Source organism: Cryptomeria japonica, chromosome 4, assembly GCF_030272615.1.
Source record: "Cryptomeria japonica chromosome 4, Sugi_1.0, whole genome shotgun sequence".
In the NCBI taxonomy this organism is placed as follows: domain Eukaryota; kingdom Viridiplantae; phylum Streptophyta; class Pinopsida; order Cupressales; family Cupressaceae; genus Cryptomeria; species Cryptomeria japonica.
This window is the reverse complement of record NC_081408.1, coordinates 198,978,335-199,001,242: the sequence shown is the minus strand read 5'-3', so window position 1 is coordinate 199,001,242 and position 22,908 is coordinate 198,978,335. Positions and strand designations below refer to the sequence as shown.

The 22,908-nt window shown below is 34.5% G+C and overlaps 1 pseudogene; it reads right to left on the bottom strand.

Moving 5' to 3' along the window:
- Nucleotides 1–2,319: 2,319 nt before the first annotated feature.
- LOC131028526 (clathrin heavy chain 1-like) lies at nucleotides 2,320–15,316 on the bottom strand (annotated as a pseudogene).
- Between the last annotated feature and the right edge of the window lie 7,592 nt (nucleotides 15,317–22,908).

Sequence of the window (22,908 nt, the reverse complement as noted above, 5' to 3'; positions counted from 1 at the left end):
TTAACCATTTAATATAGCAAATCATTAATTTAATTAACTCAATAATCTCAGAGCATAATAATTAACTAATTACGCCAACATAAGATAGCATCATCCATTCAATTAAATAACCATTCAGATGAACGAAAACACGCAAAACGAAGAATGATCAAATGACGACTCACAAATGACCAAACCAAAGCACTATGACTCGCATACTAGCCAGACGGTAAAGACAACCGACTGACAACACTCACATGAGTGTAATTGCAGGTCAAGTTAGGGTCCAACAACTATCTCCACTCCCATCGGACATATAAGGCACACTTAGACCTGTGAAACTAGGTGGAGTCGATACCCCATACCTACTCGGTACTTGTACTTGCAATGTCCTGCACTAAAGAACCACATGTGCACACACACACACACATACACAAACATGACACACACATCGATGAAAGAGAGTCGTGACGTTCCTAGTCTCATCGGAGTGAGTGAAGGAAAATCATCTCCTCGCATCCCATACACATGCAAACATGCAACACATAAATAATACATCGCACATATAGGGTAAGAGCGTCAGTCCATGATAATGATCCATAAAATAACATTAATCATAAGCACTGAGATACTGCATAAAATTATACACCACAGATCCAGATAAAGCAAGAAATTACATCGCATAAAATCTGAATCAATATACAATAATGTTCCACTGAAGTCAATCAAAAACATACAAAAAGAGTCTGATCAAGGAGGGGTACTACAACATACCTATATTTTTTACTATAATCATATTATCTTCCAAATTCACTTATTGCATATTTGCATCATCTACATCCATCTCATTCTCCATGGTCTCTTTAATGTTTTTCTCTTCAATAGTGATAGAATCTGATGCTCCAATATTATTCATTTCTTGAATCATCATTCTTTTATCTCTTTGTCATTGGCCTCCTCTTGATTTGTTTCAATTCTTCAAGGGTTTTGACCTTCCCATGTTTTTTTTAATGTTGTTTTGATCCCATAATTACCAAATTATGAAGTACAAATGAAAGTAAATAATAAAAAACCATTTTTATTCCTCTTCAAAATGGCTCATGATATACATTATTCCACTTCATAATTGTTTCAATGGTTGAATCCTTCCAAAACCAAATAGAATATGACATGTAGAGAGCTTGCACAAGACAACAATCATTAAAAAGCTGCAAAAAAAGATGTTGTTGACTATACAATTTATCAAACATCAAGTTGCAGTAACATAGTGGTAAGTCATTTTTAGTAAAAATAAAAAAATGGTAAAAAATGAAATAGGTTCTTGTTATTTTTTTGAAACGTGATCTCTTATCCTAAATGGGATCCTATTATATAAATAACAAGATCCAATTTCATTTTGACTTGTTATGTTTTAAAAATAAAGAAAATGGGATCTTATATCTTGAGAAGGATCTTGTGTCAAAAAGAATGAATTGCAAGCTTTGAATTTGCTACAAGTTTTGGTATGGGGAAGGCTTGGGGGGTCAACCCTTAGCCTTAGACTTGCAAATTGAAGGTCATGTTAGTGTCACTAGAAAAGAGTGATTTGGACATATATGTGACAATTTTTTTTGCAATTTTTTTTACGAAATTAAAACCCATTACAGACGAGACTGTCTAGATTTCAAATATGTAATTTTTTTTTTACAATTGGATTATTTTTTCTATTTTCAAATAATTTTTCATGAAAGTGGTCCACAAATGTGAAATAATAGGTTTTATTATTATTTTAATCTTTTTATATTCCACATTTTTTAAAACCAAATTATATGGCATCAATCTACACACAATTACTTTCAAATTGAAAAAAAATCAAGAAATGACAAGTTTAGGTCTACTTATGTGTACATGAGGGATTTTCAAAAAATAATTAGAGCCAATAAATAATTCATAAAAAGAATATTTAAAAAAATTATAAAAAAATATCCTCATCAATATTTAGTGTCTTACAAATCTTTTCCCAAGAGGATTCAAAAAAATACTTTTATTTAGATCAAAATATGGTGGCCATTCACATGTATGGTATGGTTGAAAACATGACTTTTAAATAGTGGTTTTTAGACATGCCTATTGAAAATCAATTTGTATCATCCAAGTATTAAATTAAATCACATATTTAGAAAGTAGTAGATTCGATTACTACATTTCATATTATTGCATTTTTAAAGATTCAATCATTAAGTGCTTCAATTTTTAGAATAATTGTGACAAATTCTAAAAATTAGGAAAAATACTTCCACTTTTTGACCAAAAGTTGGCTTCAAATTCTTGCACACACCCTAGATAACAACTAGACTAATCCTAATGCAAAGAAAATCCTCCAGCCTGCAAGTTAAAAAAAAAACTCAACTGAAACACAAGAAAATACTTTTTGCACTCATTTTGAATTTAAAGTCACACAAGATTGCAACAAAACTGATTTTATTAATTTATCTAAACAAAAATAGCAACATTTATGCCTCTTGGCCTCACTAGCTTCACCTCACCATGCAATCTCAGGTAGAACAACCAACTCTAAGTTTTTCAAGGCCCTCTCTGGCTGATGCCCACACTATACAACTCCACACAAAGCTTGCCTCCTTCTACTTGGCTGATTCTCTACTTTTATGTCATTTCATCCTCAACATTTTAGACCTTCCTTGGTTTCTTTTCATCTTCATTCGATGTCCTTTCACATTCACTAGTCCTGTTGTCTATTCGACTCCATTTGATGCGTTTTTCTTCATTTCATTGTTCCTTTTCAATTCTCAAGTGATATTTTTTAAGAGAATTTATCCTTGATTGAACTTCCATCGATTTTGTATTCCACTTAATGAATTGTAACTCTTTCTTTCTGCCATTTCAATCTCTTTGAATAGTCATTGATAAAGCTTCATAATGTTCACTAGTTTCAAAAGTCTTAATATGTGGTTACAACATGATGTCCACGTGCCTTCCAAGGATTCTAGCAAAGTTCTTGAATTTGGCTTTACACTTGCCAATCACATTTGTTTGAAAGTTTATAAATCCTTTTCTATGAATCCATTTTGTTCACATCTTGGAGTCGTTGTAGTCCAAGAGACAATGTTTATTTGAGACATTTTGTCGGACAGTTCACATACCTTGTTATTGCTACACATTTATATACATGTCGATGAGAGAAATCACAACTATAACTTTTGACAATTCTCTTTATGAATTGAGGGATGTCCACACCTTGTTCCAAAGTGATTCATAGACCAATCACCATAGAGTAGAGACATTATTTTAACTTGCTTATCATAGTCAACTAATTAGAGATATGCCAACCAAAAATTGAAAACAAAACAAAATTGGAAACACAAACTGAATTATTTTTAGATGATGTAGGATTGCCAATCGACCTAGGATGCTCTTACATTATACATGCCAAGTGGGAGAATTTTGTGAGTAGAAATTACAAAATGGAGTGGAGTAGTTGGACTACTCTTTTAGGTTGGTGGCAACCTGCAATGAAATCCAACACTGATGTAGAGAAAGATAGCTTCTTATTCAGCCACTTCCAGAACATAGTTGGGACACTTGTTGACCTCCTCCATCAAGTGTGATCTCTCCTCCTCTTCCCTCTCATGGACTCATGTCCATTGTGTTTTGACCTCCTTCGCCAATATCTCTCTCCACTCTTCCCCTCTTTCATGGATTTTAATCCACCATAAATTGACCACCTCTACCAAATCTCACCATCCTCAACTTTTTCCACACACAAACATGCCACATCTCCATACAAATCATAAACTAGACAACTCTTTGTATCCACTAGCTTATAAAAATCAACCTTTTGCTTGCACAATTTTTTTTTTACCTCCATCACTATGTCCTCTTCATCACCTTTGGCTACAACTACAACCTCTTCGGTTTGCTGATCTTCTTTCTCATTCTCTTCACTCAAAATTATTTTTGCTGCAAGCAACACATCAGATTCTGGATCTACCTTTGTTGTGACCTCCGAGAGAACGTTCTCAACTTCATCTTCTTCCACTACCTCAATCTGCAAGGTATTTTCACCTTCATCACATTCATGGATTTCACTCACCAACTAATGGTCCACCATAACCATGTTCTCTCTTTTCTCTTCATTCTTCACTTCACTAGTGTGGGCTGCTCTCACTTCTTTCTCTTTCTAGTTGTAATTGTTCTTTCTCAATGAGAATCTCCACATCCCATAACTCTCTTCCCAATATCGCTCCAAAAATGCAATCAAAACGAGCCTTCTCATGAACACTAGTACATTTGGCCTCAAATTCCGATGACAGTTTGTCAAATTTTTGACTACAATTTGTCGGATAACCGATGAGCAACGCTGTCGAAAACTTGTAGTCGGACATTCCGATGGTGCTCAAGACCATCAAAATTTTGATGGAGTCAAAGACTCTTCCGACGATGACCATGATTGCGCTTAGCCATCGGTACAACTCAATAAGTCATTGAAATTCCAATGCCCTGCTGGTAATGTTCCGACAACTAAGGCATCAGAATAAATTGGAATTCTGATGGCCCCCTCACTACTTAGCCATCGGTAAAACTCAATAAGTCATCAGAATTCCAATGACAACTAGGGCATCCACACCGACGAGGATGTTGTATGTGCGATGTTTTGGGCATTTGAATTCAAATGACCTCGTCACTATGTAGCCATCGTAATTTTGACGACAATGAGGGCATCCGCATCGATGAGGATGTTGCATGTGCAACGATTCAGGCGTTTGAATTTAGAAGGGCCCATCACGGTTTAGCCGTCAGAAGTCCGATGGCTATGAGGGCATCAACACTGACGAGGATGTTGTATGTGCGACGGTCTGAGCATCAACAAAACTCAATAAGTCCTCAGAATAAATTGGGTGTTGGCAATATTACATTATAAGGATATTGAGAAGGTTGTTGATGATTATGGACATAAATGATTAAAGATGTTTTACTATCTTGATATTATTATTTTGTCATTGATGTCAAGAAATTGATTTTCTAATTCAGTATTATGTTGCCATATCTTAAGAAATATGATATGAAGATTATAAAGAAGTCGGTAAAGATACAGGAAAGAATATGATGAATAAAGGGATAAGTTATTCAATGGGCAACTCTATCGAGTCAGACAATGATGAGATCTTGATGTTTTATATTGTTCTAACATCATACATATGTTGTAAAATGTAAAAGTTAATACTATACTATGTTATCAAGCAAAGAACCTAGTCAGTAAACCCTAAGGAACCTAGTCGGTAAACCCTAAGGTTATCGCAGTCGGTTAATGAAGACAGAATGTCTACCGAGTAAAGTTTAGTATTTACTAAGTTGTAACCAAGCTATAATAGAATGCATTAAATATTTACATGTGATATTTAATGAAAGATGCTGATGAGCTGGAGTGGATCAATGATTGGCAAGTCGTGGAAGAAGTTTGTTAACAAATCTAAGGCAATGGAAAGTCGGCAAGAAGATCTACAACACAGATTGAACCACATTACCCTAACACAAGTTCCAAGGTGAATGTGCAAGTTCCAAGGCAGGGTAAAACATTTTCAGATCGAAAGATACAATGAACCTGGACAAGATTAAAAGATCTGATGGCTATGATTGATCATGGGAAATGTGATCAAGGAGATTAAGCGGTTAGAAGATTGTTTATTAATAGGAAACTGTTGATAAACAATGTATGCGGGCAAGTGTATGCACAGGGATGCTACATAGTTATTACCGACCACAAAAGCTTGAAGACCTGTTAGAATAACAGAGTATTGATGCCCAATAGATAGACAAGATTAGTTCTATGTCTAGATTGTATTGAACAAATAGGAATCTGCTTTAGCATTTTAGATGTGAAGTTGCAGATAAATTGTATTACTATTATTTTGTGAAAGTGACAGGAAATCTCTTAACCGAGTGGACTTAATAGTCTTATATGTAAATCCTCTAACAAGGTGACATTCTAATTGAGTGTTTGAAATCCTTTGACAAGGTCACTTCTAACAAAGTGAAGATCCTAACAGATCTGAGGGAAATCCCTTAACCGGGTCACATCTAGCAATGTGTTTTGTAATCTTTAACAGGATTGGCTTTTAACCGAGCATACTCTAGAAGAGTATATTTCTTAGTGGGTCCGAAATCCGACAGTGGTTTTTCCTTATTTGGGTTTCCACGTTAAATCTGGTGTTATGAGGTTTATATTGTTCATATGCTTTTGAGTTTGCATGTTTGACAATTTTTGACTATATGACTGATATATGTTACCGAGGTTGAATCTGATGTTTTTATGGATGAATAAGTTTGTATGATTCACCCCCCCTCTCATCTTGTTGGCTATTGGATCTGTACTTATATTAAGTATCAGAACTATCATTGGGTGGGCGTCAGAATTCCGAAGCCCCCTCATTGCTTAGCCGTCGACAAAACTTGATAGTCGTCAGAATAAATTATGTGGGCATCAGAATTCTGACACCCCCTCACTGCTTAGCCGTTGGCAAAACTTGATAGTCGTCAAAATAAATTGGGTGGGCGTCAGAATTTCGACGCCATCTCACTGCTTATCCGATGAGGATGTTGTCGGACATACATCATCCTCAGTCGATGCTTGGTGGATTAAAGGTTTGCACTTATTGACCAATACGATAATACTAAAAATAATTTGACAATATAATCATGCGATGGTTCGGGCGTCGAATGCTTGGTGGATGGAAAGATTTGAATGATTGACCAATATGGTAATATTAAAGATTCATTATTTTGTATGAACCAACCAAATGACAATAAAAATAATTTGACAATCTAATCTTTCCACTCGAAGATCAACCTCAAAAAACCATGTATGATTGAAGAATTGTGTCCCATGTTATGTTCTTCAATCCCATCAATAGCCACCCATAGGTGGCATACCATAAGCTAGCATGGGAGGCATTCCCATTCCACTCATACTTGGATGAAAGAAAACTCCCATGCCCACTCCCATGCTAGGTATTGGAGGTGCTGGAAAAGCAAAGGGGAAGAAGTTGAGCATACATATTCTGTAAACAAAATAGGCACATATTTATTTCTGCAGAAGATTTAAAATGTTTATTAAAGAGAAACTTAAAATATTCATAGAATCATCATAGTATATCAAGAACCTGAAGTAGGTATGGAAACACATAGTCAATCATATTATTCATCTAGGCAAGTTCCAAAGCCACATCTAGTTTGATCAAGTCATAGCATATGAACAAGCATGAAGCAAAGCATTCTTTCTTGCCCTGCAATTCCAAATGCAAAAGTAAGCCCCATTTCAATGCCCCAATCCAAAATGAAAATTCAAAATATACTTTAGCCTATGAGAGAGAACAACCAACTATATGTTCTACCAATTGTATACACGTTTCACAAAATACACCAGCAATTCCTCTGCAAGTTCACAATCACCCGATTGAGAACTAGTTTCCATTGCATCCTTGTAAAGATTATCCTTTTTAGATAGTGCAATATGTTAGCACATGATTTTTCTATAATTTCCTGAAAAATGCTATTTTCTATAATTTCCTTAATTATGCTCTTAAAAATGTGCATGCTATTTTCTATAAATTTTCTTAATTATGCTCCTAAAATGCTATATTCTATAAACAAATCTAGGCACATATTTATTTGAATTTTAAAAAACCATCAATAGAGTAGAACAAGTGCTCCTTGAGGCTCAATTAAGAAAAATGCATACTTGTTGAGAAACAAGATCTTTCTCTTCGTTCTCCTTAGATTTCTCTTCTTGGAAAACCTCTAACTTGTTCCACAAAATACCTGTTCCACAAAATACACCAGTAATTCTTCTACAAGTTCACGATCACCCGATTGAGAAATAGTTTCCATTGCATCCTTGTAAAGATTATCCTTTTTAGACAATGCAATATGTTAGCACACAATTTTTCTATAATTTCCTGAAAAATGCTATTTTTCTATAATTTCCTTAATTATGCTCTTAAAAATGTGCATGCTATTTTCTATAATTTCCTTAATTATTCTCTTAAAATGCTATATTCTGTAAACAAAATAGGCACATATTTATTGAAATTTTAAAAACCGTTAATAGAGTAGAACAAGTGCTCCTTGAGGCTCAATTAAGTAAAATGCATACCTGTTGAGCAACAAGGTCTTTCTCTTCTTTCTCCTTGGATTTATCTTCTTGGACAACCTCTAACTCGTTCCACAAGATACCTGTTCCACAAAATAGACCAATAATTCCTCTACAAGTTCACGATCGCCTGATTGAGAACTAGTTTCCATTGCATCCTTGTAAAGGTTATCCTTTTTAGACAGTGCAATATGTTAGCACATAATTTTTCTATAATTTCCTTAAAAATGCTAATTGTCTATAATTTCCTTAATTATGCTCTTAAAATGCTATATTCTATAAACACAATAGGCACATATTATTTGAATTTTAAAAAACCATCAACAGAGTAGAACAAGTGCTCCTTGAGGCTCAATTAAGCAAAATGCATACCTATTGAGCAACAAGATCTTTCTCTTATTTCTCCTTGGATTTCTCTTCTTGGAAAACCTCTAACTCGTTCCACAAAATACCTGTTCCACAAAATACACCAGCAATTCCTCTGCAAGTTCACAATCACCTGATTGAGAACTAGTTTCCATTGCATCCTTGTAAAGATTATCCTTTTTAGACAGTGCAATATGTTAGCACATAATTTTTCTATAATTTCCTTAAAAATGCTATTTGTCTATAATTTCCTTAAAAATGCTATTTGTCTATAATTTCCTTAAAAATGTTATTTGTCTATAATTTCCTTAATTATGCTCTTAAAAATGTGCATGTTATTTTTTACAATTTCCTTAATTATGCTCTTAAAATGCTATATTCTGTAAACAAAATAGGCACATATTTATTTGAATTTTTAAAAACCGTCAGTAGAGTAGAACAAGTTCTCCTTGAGGCTCAATTAAGCAAAATGCATACCTATTGAGCAACAAGATCTTTCTCTTCTTTCTCCTTGGATTTCTCTTCTTGGACAACCTCTAACTCGTTCCACAAAATACCTGTTCCACATTATACACCAACAATTCCTCTTCAAGTTCACGATCACTCGATTGAGAACTAGTTTCCATTGCATCCTTGTAAAGATTATCCTTTTTAGACAATGCAATATGTTAGCACATAATTTTTTTATAATTTCCTTAAAAATGCTATTTTTCTATAATTTCCTTAATTATGCTCTGAAAATGCTATATTCTGTAAAAAAAATAGGCACATATTTATTTGAATTTTAAAAAATTGTCAGTAGAGTAGAACAAGTGCTCCTTGAGGCTCAATTAAGCAAAATGCATACCTGTTGAGAATTAATATCTTTCTCTTCTTTCTCCTTGGATTTCTCTTCTTGGACAACTTCTAACTTGTCCTTAACAATCTCATTAACTTTTGTCATGTATTCTCGAATGAACTTTGAAAAAGAAATTCTTTGAATATTAGCTATTTAATTGTGTAGAAGATTTCAAATGTTTATTAAAGAGAAACTTAAAATATTCATAGAATCATTAGAGTATATCAAGAACCTGAAGTAGGTATGGAAACACAAAGTCAATCATATTATTCATCCAGGCAAGTTCCAAAGCCACATCTGGTCTGATCAAGTCATAGCATATGAACAAGCATGAAGCAAAACATTCTTTCTTGCCCCATAGTTCCAAATTGCAAAAGTAAGCCCCATTTCAATGCCCCAATCCAAAATGAAAATTCAAAATATACTTTACCCTATGAGAGAGAACAACCAACTATATGTTTTACCAATTGTATACCTATTCCACAAAATACACCACCAATTCCTCTGCAAGTTCACGATCACCCAATTGAGGCGAGGAGGCATCGAGATACCATATATCGATGAGAGGGTGTAGCAAGATAGAGTTGTACTCATCGACATAAGTTATACCAATCAAGGAGAAAAGTTGAGGAGAATTGATGCATCGGAAAAAACTATACCGATATGACCCATCAGTATAGTAAACACTAGCGACAACAGTGGAGAATTCTCTTGCTGATAGCCAATGAGGGTATCGATAAGACTTATACCGATAAGAGTGGCGAAAAGAAGAGTCCATCGATATAGCCAAAGTGATCGGTATGTGTTACTTTGAGCCACCCTAACGCTCGAAGAAATCATCGATGAAATATATATCGATGGAACATAATCTATCGGGAAGACTTTTCTTATCGGTATGTTTTATTTTGGATTACTGCGATACCCGATGAAGGAGCAAACTGATTGAGCGAAGTGAAGACACTATTGGGAAGACTCATGGTGATGAAGCCGATTACAGTGGGAAGATATATGTTGATGGTGAAGCCCATCGGGGAAACAATAGCTATCCCAATAATGCTAAATGAGATCACCTGACTCCTGATGAGAATATCGGTTTGAGATATACTGATGAGGAGGAAAAGGAGCCATCGGCTTAGGGTATCCTGATAAGAGAAAGTAAGATGTCAAAATAGATAAAGGGTTGTTTAGAGAGCACCAAAAGGGAAATATTCATTGGGGAGACATATGTCGACGAGTTGTTGTCATATCAGAATTCAAAACCAAATTTTTTAAAAGTCTTCTATTTAATACTTGCAGTAGATATGCATCTATGGTTTGCATGAGGCAAATTTTATGAGAATTTCATTATTGTAAAAGAATACAGCGGAACTAGAAATTTCCTTGTCTAAATACTACATTGGTGAAAGAAGAATACATAGATAGAACACATCGCACCTTTGAAAAATAGAGCAGAGGATTGTAATTGCAGAAATGGAAGCTTTGAGTTCAAGAGGAAAGAAGAGGGTGGCCAAGAGCCTTGACTTTAAGGTGAAGAAAGGAAAAACTGAAGAGGTGCCTCCAGTCAGGAAGTTAAACGAAGACATGATAGACCAAATGCAGGCACCCGACCCAAAATCCAAAAGGTCGAAGCAGCACTTGCCAGGGAGAGACCAATTAGAAGACAAGTATAGAGAGGTCAAAGATGTTTGGACCGAGGTAAGGGGACATGAACTGTTTATATTCCACTATTTGAGAAGGAGCAAGGAGATTTCGCTCTGCAATCCTTGGATGAAAAATTTAGGTAAGCTAACAGTCCCCAATGTTTTTGTAAACATAAGATTGCTAGAGGTTTTTGTGAGGAACTATAATTCGGCAAATATGTGCATTCAACTCCCAAATGGGAAAGCATTTATTAAATTTTCTATGGGTACCATAAATGAGGTTTTCAATTTAGACCCCAGTCTTGATAAGCCCTTGTCCTTTGGGGAGTTGGAGGAAGAATACCTTAGAATGGACACTACTTATACCGGCTGGAAATTTGCCATTCACAAGAGGCAGGTAGGAAAATTAACAGAGGAAGAAGAGCCAACATTCAACATTGATTTGTTCAGACACTACTTATAGTACACATATATGTCATGTGGGCAAGTAGGAGGGGTGGAGGTGCTTGATCTAGCAAGCACTAGGCCGCTGGTGTTATCCTCTGATATACAAATGTATGAGCATAGGCCTTTTGACTATGCAACATATCTGGTGGAGAGGTTGCACGAAGGTTTTTTAATGGTGGAGAGGTTGCACAAAGGTTTTTTAAACCTTAGGGATGATACTCATCCCAATTTCAAATTTTATTCACTATTGATGCATCTAGTGTTATTTTATGGATATGTAAAGGGTTTTTGGCCTGAGGGCCTAAAATTAAATACCAAGAACAGGGAAGGTGAGGAGCAACCCGTCAATTGTGGACATCTCTTTAGGATTCTCGATATATGAGATCCAACTATATTAAGTTTGAATAACTTATCATGATGCCATTGTATTGAATGCATGGGATTTCATGGGAAGGGTCTATCTCTGACGAGATCAAGAGGTTCCTAAGACCCAGGGATTATGATGAAAGACAGATTGTTGATCATAACTAGGGGGACTGGTTTGTGAATAAGGATTTTACATATTTTAGAGTATATGGATTTGAGGGGAGCCCCTACATGCTACCAAAACTAGTACCAGATAGAATAGCTTATCTAGAGATTGTGAGGAAATTGAGTGTGTCCAATGCTAAACATTTTGTAGATATGTGTAAGCAAGCCTTCTTGCCTGGGACAGTGAGTTTTGGTGATTTCACTATAGTGTCAACCAAAGCTTATGAAATAATTGATAAGAAGCTGATAAAAGAATACAATTTGTATGAGCATTATGCTAAGAAAAACTATGATCCTGAAGGATACATTCAACCTTGCAAGAAGAGCCAGAACTTGGGAGGTTATCTGCATGCCAGTATTGAGGCTAAAGATATCTTCAGAAACATGGAGGATGCAGAGGCCAAAGAGGTAATTGATCAACTGAATAATGAACTGGTAGAAAAGAGATAGAGACTCGAGGAAATTGAAACCGAGGAGGAGGAGGCAGAAAGTGAATATGATGAGAATGCAGTTGTCTCTAGATGGCAAGTACTAGAGAAGGAAGAAGAGCCAGACATGTAGGGCCAAATAGAGACAACATTAGAAGTTCATGCTGACTCTAAATTAGAGGAGTTTTCTGCTTTTGTTGCTGATGATGTTTTTATTCATTCCAAAGAATTTAAAACATTCTTGTACAATTTTAAAGGGAAGAAATTGAGGGACTCTATTCCCAACATAACTTCTGATAATGAGGTTGAGTTGTTAAAGAAATTAAAAAAGGAAATTGATGCAAAGATAACCACAATGACCCCTCAAAAGGGGAGGCAATTGCTTATAGAGGCTAGGGTGATTTTATTTCCCAGATGGGACCTTAGTGCTTCTTTTATCTTTGACAGTTTATTGCATTCAGAAAACAAGGAATTCAAATTGGATATACACATGTAAGTAATGTATTTATTGGTTCAAGATTTGATCAGGATGAGGAATCTTTGAGGTTATGGGCTCTGTACCCTCCCCACAAGAGACCAAAGATCATTGATGTTAACAAGGCCTTTGGCCATATGATGAAACTAAAATTTGGTGAAATTGATTCTATTGTTTTTGCTGATATTGGAGTGGATATTTTAAAATTCAATAAAGCAGAGATGGTGCGAGTAGTGAGGGAGAGGAAGCAGTACAAGGATTTGTATGAAGAAATGCTAAGGAGAAGTGGGCAACAGATGCCAATGGTTTTTACTCCAAATAGCTCTCAATGGAAGAAAAAATGCAAGGAGTTGCAGGAAGAAAATAAAAGGATATTACAATAGATGCAAAGTGTGAGGGCAGATACTATTGGTGTATTACTGACTAAAAGATTTGAGGTTTTACAAGGCTTTCTGAAAGAATTCTGGACAGTGTTTCAGAAGAACATGGATAATGTAGTTTCACACAACACAATTTCAAACAGATTGGGAACAAGGTTGCATGATAAAATAATGGCCAAAGTGGAAACAAAAGAAATTGAAAAAATAAAGAGATTGCTAGCTAAACGCAATAAATTTGATGAACAATTACAATTTGAATATGATGAATGCAAAGACACTGTTCAACATGGTTTCCCACAATTAACTGATCAGAAGGGTGAGCTAAAGGATAAAGATGTATGGATTTCAGAATGTCGTAGTCTTCTCAATGCTGCCCTTGATATTGCCCAAATTGATGGAATTGAATTGAAAGAGACTATGAAACAGATGGAAAACTTTGTCATGCTGGAAGTCATTGTCAGGGATATCATCCATGATGCAGACACATATAAGTCAGAGAAGTACTTGGAGCATATCCAAAACTATGGCAAGATGCTGGGAGACTAGACCTGATGTCTAAGTTGGAGCCCAGAGTCATGTTTTTCTATTTTTTTTTATAATATGTTCATATTGTAAAGACAGTTTTTAGGATGTTAGTTTTTAGTTAGTTTTTGTTAGTTTTAGTTTTAATGAAAGGGTATGCCCTTTCACTTTCAAACTGAATCATCATCTATAAATGAAGGATCTTTTAGGACAAGTGGGGGAGATACCTCAAGTTTTATGATCTTATCAAGACAATTTTATACAACACTTATGCAGTTTGTTTTATGGATATATCAAAGTTGATGGATGATACATATTGAAATCAATTGGTTTGATTATCTATTTTCACTATAAGTTTCAAGTGTTCTTCATTCTGAATGGTATATGCTTTTCAATTGATTGATTAGTTCTATGTGATAAATCTATTTTTTTAGATTGTGTCAATGTGCTATCTTATTCTATTGTGATTGAGACTAATTTCCAGTTTGAGCATCAGTTTGAAAGGTTGGTTGGCAAGTTTCAAATTGTCTTATTGGTCTTTTAGAGTAGAGTTAAAATTCAATAAGACTAAGTACATTTTCTATTTCAGTTACCTTCCATATAGATGCTTTTGATGTGATGGTCTTCTTTTGAAAATAAGTTATTAGAACTGTCTCCATGGTTATGCATAGGATCTTTCAATTTGAAATAGTATGAAAAAAGTAAGGGATGAAGGCAATGGTATGTTGTTGATCTGATATAATTAAATCATGTATTTTCAGAAGCAATTTTCATCAAGGAATCATACTTTTAATTTATACAAGCACAACTTCATAAACATTTATAAGTAAGCATTTCATAATTTTCAGCGAGCAATAAATATAACCAGATAGAATTCAAGAATCATTTGCCTCCTCGAAAATTCGCTATAGAAAAGCCTTTAATCGGAATTCAAGAAGTTCATGTTTCTCAACCTAATTGAAATTCAAGATCATTACAAAACTATTCAAATGCTAAATTGCATCCCACTTTAACTTAACTTAAAGAACCAACAGAGAAGTTTCTCTCACCCTTTGAGCAAGCCCTATCTGATCAAAGTTATTGTGCATATCTATAGATTCTCAAAGCCTATCATAATCTTCCTCTTCTACATAAATTTCATTCAAAGCTTCATTAACAAAAACTACATTGTTTCTCTATACTGCAACCATGTATGGTTTCACAAGATGGAGATGTCTAGCGTGGATAACAAATACAAAAAAACAAAAGATAGTCATGAAAATTTTCCAAACCAAATAGCTGCTAAAGAGAACATCTAGAAAAACTTAATACCCAAGTGAAAGACATCTCGATAATCCTAAAAATAGTAACAAAAAAAAAGAGTTTAGAGCCATACCTTATGCATGATGTCAACCACTAGTGTGTGGTCTACCCTAAGGGAAAGGACATTCAAGAGGTCATTAATAAGATTTGGTTGTTCTTGCAAATAAAAGTGTACAGATTTGTTGTACAATTCAACCTTGGCCACTTTAAGTACAACGTCTTTGCATTGCATATGATCCCATGTCTATGGAGAATGGTTCATGATAGTAGTGGCAACATTATCATATTCATCATCTTGAATATATAAATATGTAAGTTCCTTCCAGTGCTACTGCTCATCACAAACACAGATATGAGTTCATCAAAGCGACCTCTATTTTGATAGTAATCACTGACCTCTTCCAAGTCATCCACCTGGAACAAAAAATAAATGTCAAAAACAAAAAATATAAATTTCTCACCTTCATAGTTACACATAACACTGTAGATGAACCTTCCCAAATTATCATGAAAAAAAAAACCTAAAAAACAAACCACTTACTTGTGGTTTTGTTGTTCGTGTTGGCTTTGTTGGACCTTGCAATTAAGATTCAATATACATTATTCAACAAGATTAACTGTGCAACATAATGAAATATTGAAAAGTGTGTTATCTTATTGAGCTTCACTTGGTTTCGAGAATAATTTAATATTATCTACTTAATATGGCTAGCCACGTGAAGGTAGAAGCTCATTTGGCCCCTCCCCTCCCCCTTAACACCACTCTAAAGTCCCTGTTAACATCTAACATTCATTCATTGTTTCATCCATTAATAAAATATAACATTAATTCATTATCACATAACGGTCAATAACACATAACATTCATTAACACTTATTAACACACAACATTCATCAATATTAATTAACACATATCATTCATGAACATTCATTAGCACATAATTACATTCATTAACACATAAAAATTAGTCATTATCAAATAATGTAGATTACAATCATTTTTTTTTATTTTTTTTAAGCTATGAAAAGTCTAAGTGGACCATCATTTTCTTCATCACTTCCCCCCTCTTCGGTTGTTTTGCCCTCTACTCGTGATCTTGATGTATGCCTAGTCCTCTTATGAGGACGAGGACACCGATGCAAAGGGGGGCCTTCTGCAATAACAAAGAAATGGGTTAAATTGAAATAATTTTTTATTTTTGTTACAAGTATTTCATTAATTTAAAGAACATAACCCTGGAACTCTTTACCTGATGGGTCCACATCATCTTCGAAATCATTTTGTCTAGCCTCAACCTCAACATGTTGAACACCCTCTAGATCCTTTGGAGTTGAAATACGAAAGGTTACATTAATCAATACACCAATTGCAATTAAATATGTTTAAATGAATAATAGTGGTCCTCTTTACCTGACTAGGGAACATCATGTTCCTGATGTTGTCTACCCGGATCATGCTCCACTTGGTCACCATCGACTACATGCTCTAAAATATTAACAAAAAAGGTTACATTAATTTCTACACCAATTACAATTTAAGATGTTTATTTGTATTAATAATTACATAAAAAAATTGAATAGCAAATGAATACCTCCACTACTAGGATGCACATCCGGACCTTCATGTGGAGGTTGTGTTCCATGATTATCAGGCTACATTCCAATGTCATGCACATTGTTATAATTGCTTCCTTAATTAAAATAAATAAATTCACTTTATGTTGGAACTTAACATCAAATAGATTATTGGTAAGGTATTCAATTTGAAATTATTTTCATAGAGCTTATTTACCCGTGTGACAGATGCACCAGAATCTTGTGTTTGCCCACTCAATTCTCATAGTCGTTCAACCATGGCTATATAGCCTTGCTGGTAGGCAATTCTCTTGTCATAGTCTATGGGCACTCTATTGAATTCAGAGCCCCGCATTTTTGCTTAGTATCGTGAATTTTGCTTGTATTGTTTGCTAAAAAAAAATTGTTTGCAATTTATAAATATTTTGATGCGATATTTCATTTATTGATTCTTACAATTCGTGTGGAAAGTTTCATATAACCACCAAAGTCGAGTTTGTGTTTCCCATTCTTTTCTTGTCTTGCCTTGGTTGCCTTTGACGTGTCACTCAATATATGAAAAGTTTGAAATATGTTAGATTATATATAAATATAAAGAGTAATTAGTACATAATTACATTCTTAATAGTATCACATACCTTCTTCTAGCATCTAGTGGTGGATTTCCTTTTTTCCTTTCAACTCTCTCCTTCACATCCAAAATCAGGTCCTTCCACTCCCTCTTTGGAATCATGGGGGGACGCTCGTACTTTACGTTCTTCTCTAAATGTGTCCTGTACTAGTCCCTCACATACTTTAGATATGTGCCATCTTTTTCAAGGAGCTTGGTTTTGTCGAATGTGTCATTTCCGAACAACTCAACCATATGGTTTGTGAGTTCATCTTTTAACCTATTTTCTTGGTCATTCCACCCTTTAAGAAAAAAAAAACCTATTAGATTCATAAATGAACTGAAGCCACCTTTAATTTAGTTCAAGAAATGGATGAAAGGAAAACTATTCTAGAAATGATGTGAAATAAAAAGTGGATTAGGGTTAGTTCACATATGATGTTCCACCTTTTATGTATGGTGGGCCCAAACATCTGCAATGCAATGTCATTAATATTTTTATTAAAAATATCATTTCTTGTAAAAAAATCATGGGATAATTAGTCCAAAATGAGTGATCAATAAGAAAATTACAATTACACTATATATAATAATAATTTTAAAGTACCTAGAACCTTCTGTATCTTTAAGGGAATCAATTCTTTGTCGCTCACCACCAATGTGGTATGCAACGTTCCCATACTAGCAATACGAGAAGATCCAAGAAATGATGGTATGGTATCACTAGTATTCGCCTCTGGCACATCCTCATGTGCATCTCTTGCTACAGAAAATAAATCCACTATGAAATACCCCAAGAAAGAACACTTCAAGGGAAATAAACACATAACAAAAGAGAGAGCAAAAGAGGGATCTACCAATAGTGGGCGGGTCAACATGACGAGCAGTAGAGGGCGTTTGCATGTTGCTTGTTGCTGACATTGTAGTCGAAAATAACCTCGAATGAGGCGGCCTTTCCACAGGAACATTGGCAACACCTGGAGAATAATACATTAAATGTACGAAAACTGCAAGAATTGTAAACAAGGATGAACCTTTATTAAGATTTGTAAAGAAATATGAACCTTTATTAACTGTTCGATACTAATCTTAATGATACAACAGTATGAAGGAGAATAAGGAAGGTAGGTTTTGATGCAGAACAAAGGTATGCAAATTTATGACAAGAGGGAAGTGTAAGTGATAAACTAGTATAGTCCTTACAAAAGATAGTCCATGGAATCTATTTATTTAGATTTCTTCAATGTGTTATCTCATGTTGTCAAACTTCACGCTGTCTTATTGGTCTTTGTAATGTCCCTACTTTGAAATATAACTTAATAATAGTAAATTAAAATACAAGTGATCAGATTAGTTCAAATGAGAACTTCTAATTGTGAAGCTAAACACTTTATTAACAGTTTAATAAACTATTATTATAATCATATATACACACAAAACTTATTATTATTCATTCTAAAGAGAGAGCAATAGTATAGATAGGGAAAGGCCTGTGTAAATAACACTAGCATTAAAAAAGCAAGTTCACAAGTCCAAAGAAGGAGTAGTTTTAATGTATAGAACATGGTCATCACCTGCACTACCTGCAATACCCTGATCATGTCCACCAGGTTGATGATCACACATGAAATTTTGTAAAAATAACATTTACATATTTTAGTTAGTGACATAAAAGAGTATAAAATATAAACCATTATTGAACTTTTGTTATAATTAAAGCTTTCATTACTACTTGCATGTTTTTTGTTGCTTGCTTCAATTAATTCAACCTATCTTTTATCTCATCAATCTGAGGGGTCGTGCATATCAAAGCAACAATCTCTTTATTAATTTTTGTGATAGACATTTTTATCACTTCTACAGGGTTTGTGGAAATTGTGTAGTCCTCATCGCTTAATACTGTGTTGAGGTGCTGATGTAAGGGAGGCTCCTTTCCCTTTCCTCAAACATCCATCTATGACAAGAATATTATTAACACTATCAAAATTACTCCAAAACACTCAAGAAAATAACATAATAATGTAACAGTTTGCTGCTATCTAATTTGTACAATTATAATGAGGTTTACTTGCTCAGTAGAAGTGTCAGGACCTACATCCCTGTCTGTGCTATGTGACGGATCTAGGTCGCCTCGTGACAAAGAAAAAATATAAACACGTTAGCGAAATGAAACCAATAGACTTAGCAAAAAAACTTAATAATATGATGATATATTGGAGTCGTTAATTGGAGGTTGGTTGAAATGGTATATAGTACGTACCACCCCCATGTTAGTAACTTTGTTTATACTATATGATTCAAATTGTAATCAATTAGTTTCTCTTCCCCTACACTTATTTATTTTATCACACATACAAATACACGATTTCCCTCGCGTGCCTCAAATATGCAATTGGGTTGCTTATTAGTTGACCCAGATTGCGTACTATTTATAAAACCTGCAATATTCCCTGTTGCTTTTGGCCTTCCATCAATATATACAACCACTCGTTTATTTTGATCATTATCTTTCTGTTGTATATAATTTGCTGACAGTGCATACCTACACATACTTTTTTTATATCGAACAATCTGCATCCAATTTTTGTAATTGTAACAAGGTCTGACATACTCCATCAATTCAGCAACTTTGTTGTAACAAACCTTTATGTCATCCATAGAAAATAGGCCCAAACCATGTAATGACGAAGGTGCTATTTGATATATCCTCTCGTTAAAACAAAAATAGGTGTTTATTGGAGGAATTTCCTTGGGTACCCATTGTTTCTCTAGATGTTTGTACCTCAAGGGCACCTCGATGTCCCCTTTGGTTTCATCATCATAAGAACATGACCCTCCTTGAGCAAGGAAATATTCCATGCATTTACTGAATTTTCTTCTAACCATTTGACCTCTAGTTGATCTCCCTATTTTAGATCTACTACATGTCTCACTTTCGTCGACTATTCCTACATTTTCCTCACTCGAGGAAGGCGCATCTGACAAACACCTATTTGGTGGTACCTGTACTCCATCAAATGAGAGAGTTAGTTGGTAATGAGAGAGATATTTTTTAAATGATGGTAATGTTGATGAAGAAGTCGGCCCTAAAGTTGACGTTGAGATTAAAAATTTAATAGGTCCAACTAAGGCCTCAAGTGTTGATAATTGTATTAGATTTCTTGCTAATGTCAAGGTTTGAAGAACTAAGGAACTTTGTTTTCCTAGTATTTTTTTAAAAATAAACTATTTTTATAGGGTGTATTGACTTATACATGTCGATCCATGATATTGTGCATGATCCTCGTCAAAGGGTTTAGGTTCCTGCATATGTAATTCAATTATCTTATGTTAGCCAAAAATTACATGATACATATACTAAAAATTACATAGTACACAACATTAACAATATGAAAACATCATAATCATTGTATATTTTTTTATTCCTTACCTTTACTTTATGTAGACTGTGCAAGATCCTCAACTAAAGGGTTGATGATGTCTATAGTCAATTACCTATTTACACCAAGGGTGGCAACATCACACAAAATATATACATGAAATCAACACCAACAATTGAGCATCATAAGAATTACGTTTGTAATTTGTTAAACAATAAATACATATGTATCATGAGCATCATAAGCATCACATATGTATCATCATATATGTAATTGAGCATCATAGGCATCACATATGTATCATCATAAACATGTAATCTATCACATATGTATAATAAATCACCATACATCACATATCTAATAGACATTTCACATTCCATAAATAAACACAAAGTTCAAAAAATGTCAAATGTATCATCATAAACATGTAATCCATCACATATGTATTTTAAATCACAATCCATCACATAGCTAATAAACAGTCCAAATTCCATAAATAAACACAAAGTTCAAAAAATGTCATACATTTCATTCATGTCATTGATCTTCTTCTTCATCCAACTCATCATCATGACCATCATGATCATCATCACCATCATCATCATCATCATCGTCATGGTCATGGTCATGGTCATCGTTATTGTCATCATCATCATCATCACCATCACCATCACCATCACCATCACCATCACCACCACCACCACCGCCGCCACCACCACCACCACCACCACCACCACCACCACCACCACCATCATCATCACCACCACCATCATCATCATCATCATCATCTTCTACTTCTTCTGTATCTTCTTCTTCCATTTCATTATATTTTATCAGCCTTCCTCTTGGATCATGTCTAAAAACAAATGACCAACCCGGTTTATTTGGAACCTTTGAGTAAAATACCCACTCACATTGGCTTGGAAGAACATAGGGATTATCCTCAACAGGCTCAAATGGCCTTATATTAACCATTGTAAATCCATTATCATGTTCAATAACAGTTCTATCAAGATCATTTTTATTCAGTCGTAACCTATACCATTTGATGATGAACAAAACTAATTTGAAGGAATTAAAGTCACACTCAAGTATATCATCCAAAATGCCATAGTATCGATTTTGAGACTCTTGAGGATGTATGTCATTTCTAGATGAAATATTGGTAACCTCAAAGACTGCAGTTATCCCAGAATCACAAGTTTTCTTCATGTCATCCATCTTTTTGATGTGAAATTTATGACCATTGCAACACATAGCCTTGTGGTGTTTGACCTACAATATGTCTAACATGTTAAAATTATTGCACTGCGAGTTGATAAACATACGGGCAATTAATAAAATTATACGTACCTGTTTATCTATTAAACCATATGCTCAATCAAATTCCCTTTGCATAACATTGGAATCTCTATTATGATGAGCTTCTTTAACTCATGAAGCCACACCTTCCCATGTTAATGTTAGACCAGAATGTTGACATTGTTCAATCCACACTGTCATCCAATCAAGATTGTTTGCAATATACAAATGTAGCACATCCCACTCCCGACCAACTGTACAAATAATTAATAGATGACTTAGAACCAATTTATTTAGAAGATTAAGAATTAATTAACTACAATAACATCTTATGATTATCTCTCACTTTCCTCAATCTACCTTTCCCCATCAAGTACTCCCCTTCAAATTTGTTAATGGGGTTGGGATCCCAAATGCGATCTACGTGGATGTCTGTTGCAAACTTAGGAAGATATTCAACAATGTACACCATAGTCTGGTATACCATATATCCCTCCACCATAGAACCCTCAGGATGTTCTCTTTGTCGAACCAAAGCCTTCAAAAATTTCAAGTGCCTCTCAACCATCCACATTGACCTAGTGTGTACAGGTCCACACAATTCAATCTCCTCAACTTGGTGTATGAGGTAGTGTTCTTGTGCATTGAAAAAAGTTGAAGGTAGACACTTTTGCATTTCACACATTAAATGAGGAATTTTTCTCTTCTATTATTTTATATCTTCTTTATGGATTTCTTTAGATGGCAACCACCTAGAAGAGATTCAAGATGCAAAAATATATAAATGAGACTTTACAAAATAATATACAATATATTACATAACAAGTAAAACAAATCATAAATATATTATCTATACAACACATTGAACGAAGCTCACTCCTTACCTCATGCATTTTCCAAGATCATATATGACTTTCTTGACATTATTGTCAAAGTTGTCTGGGAGAGATAGAGGTAGAATGTATTGCAACAATTATCAAATGATCT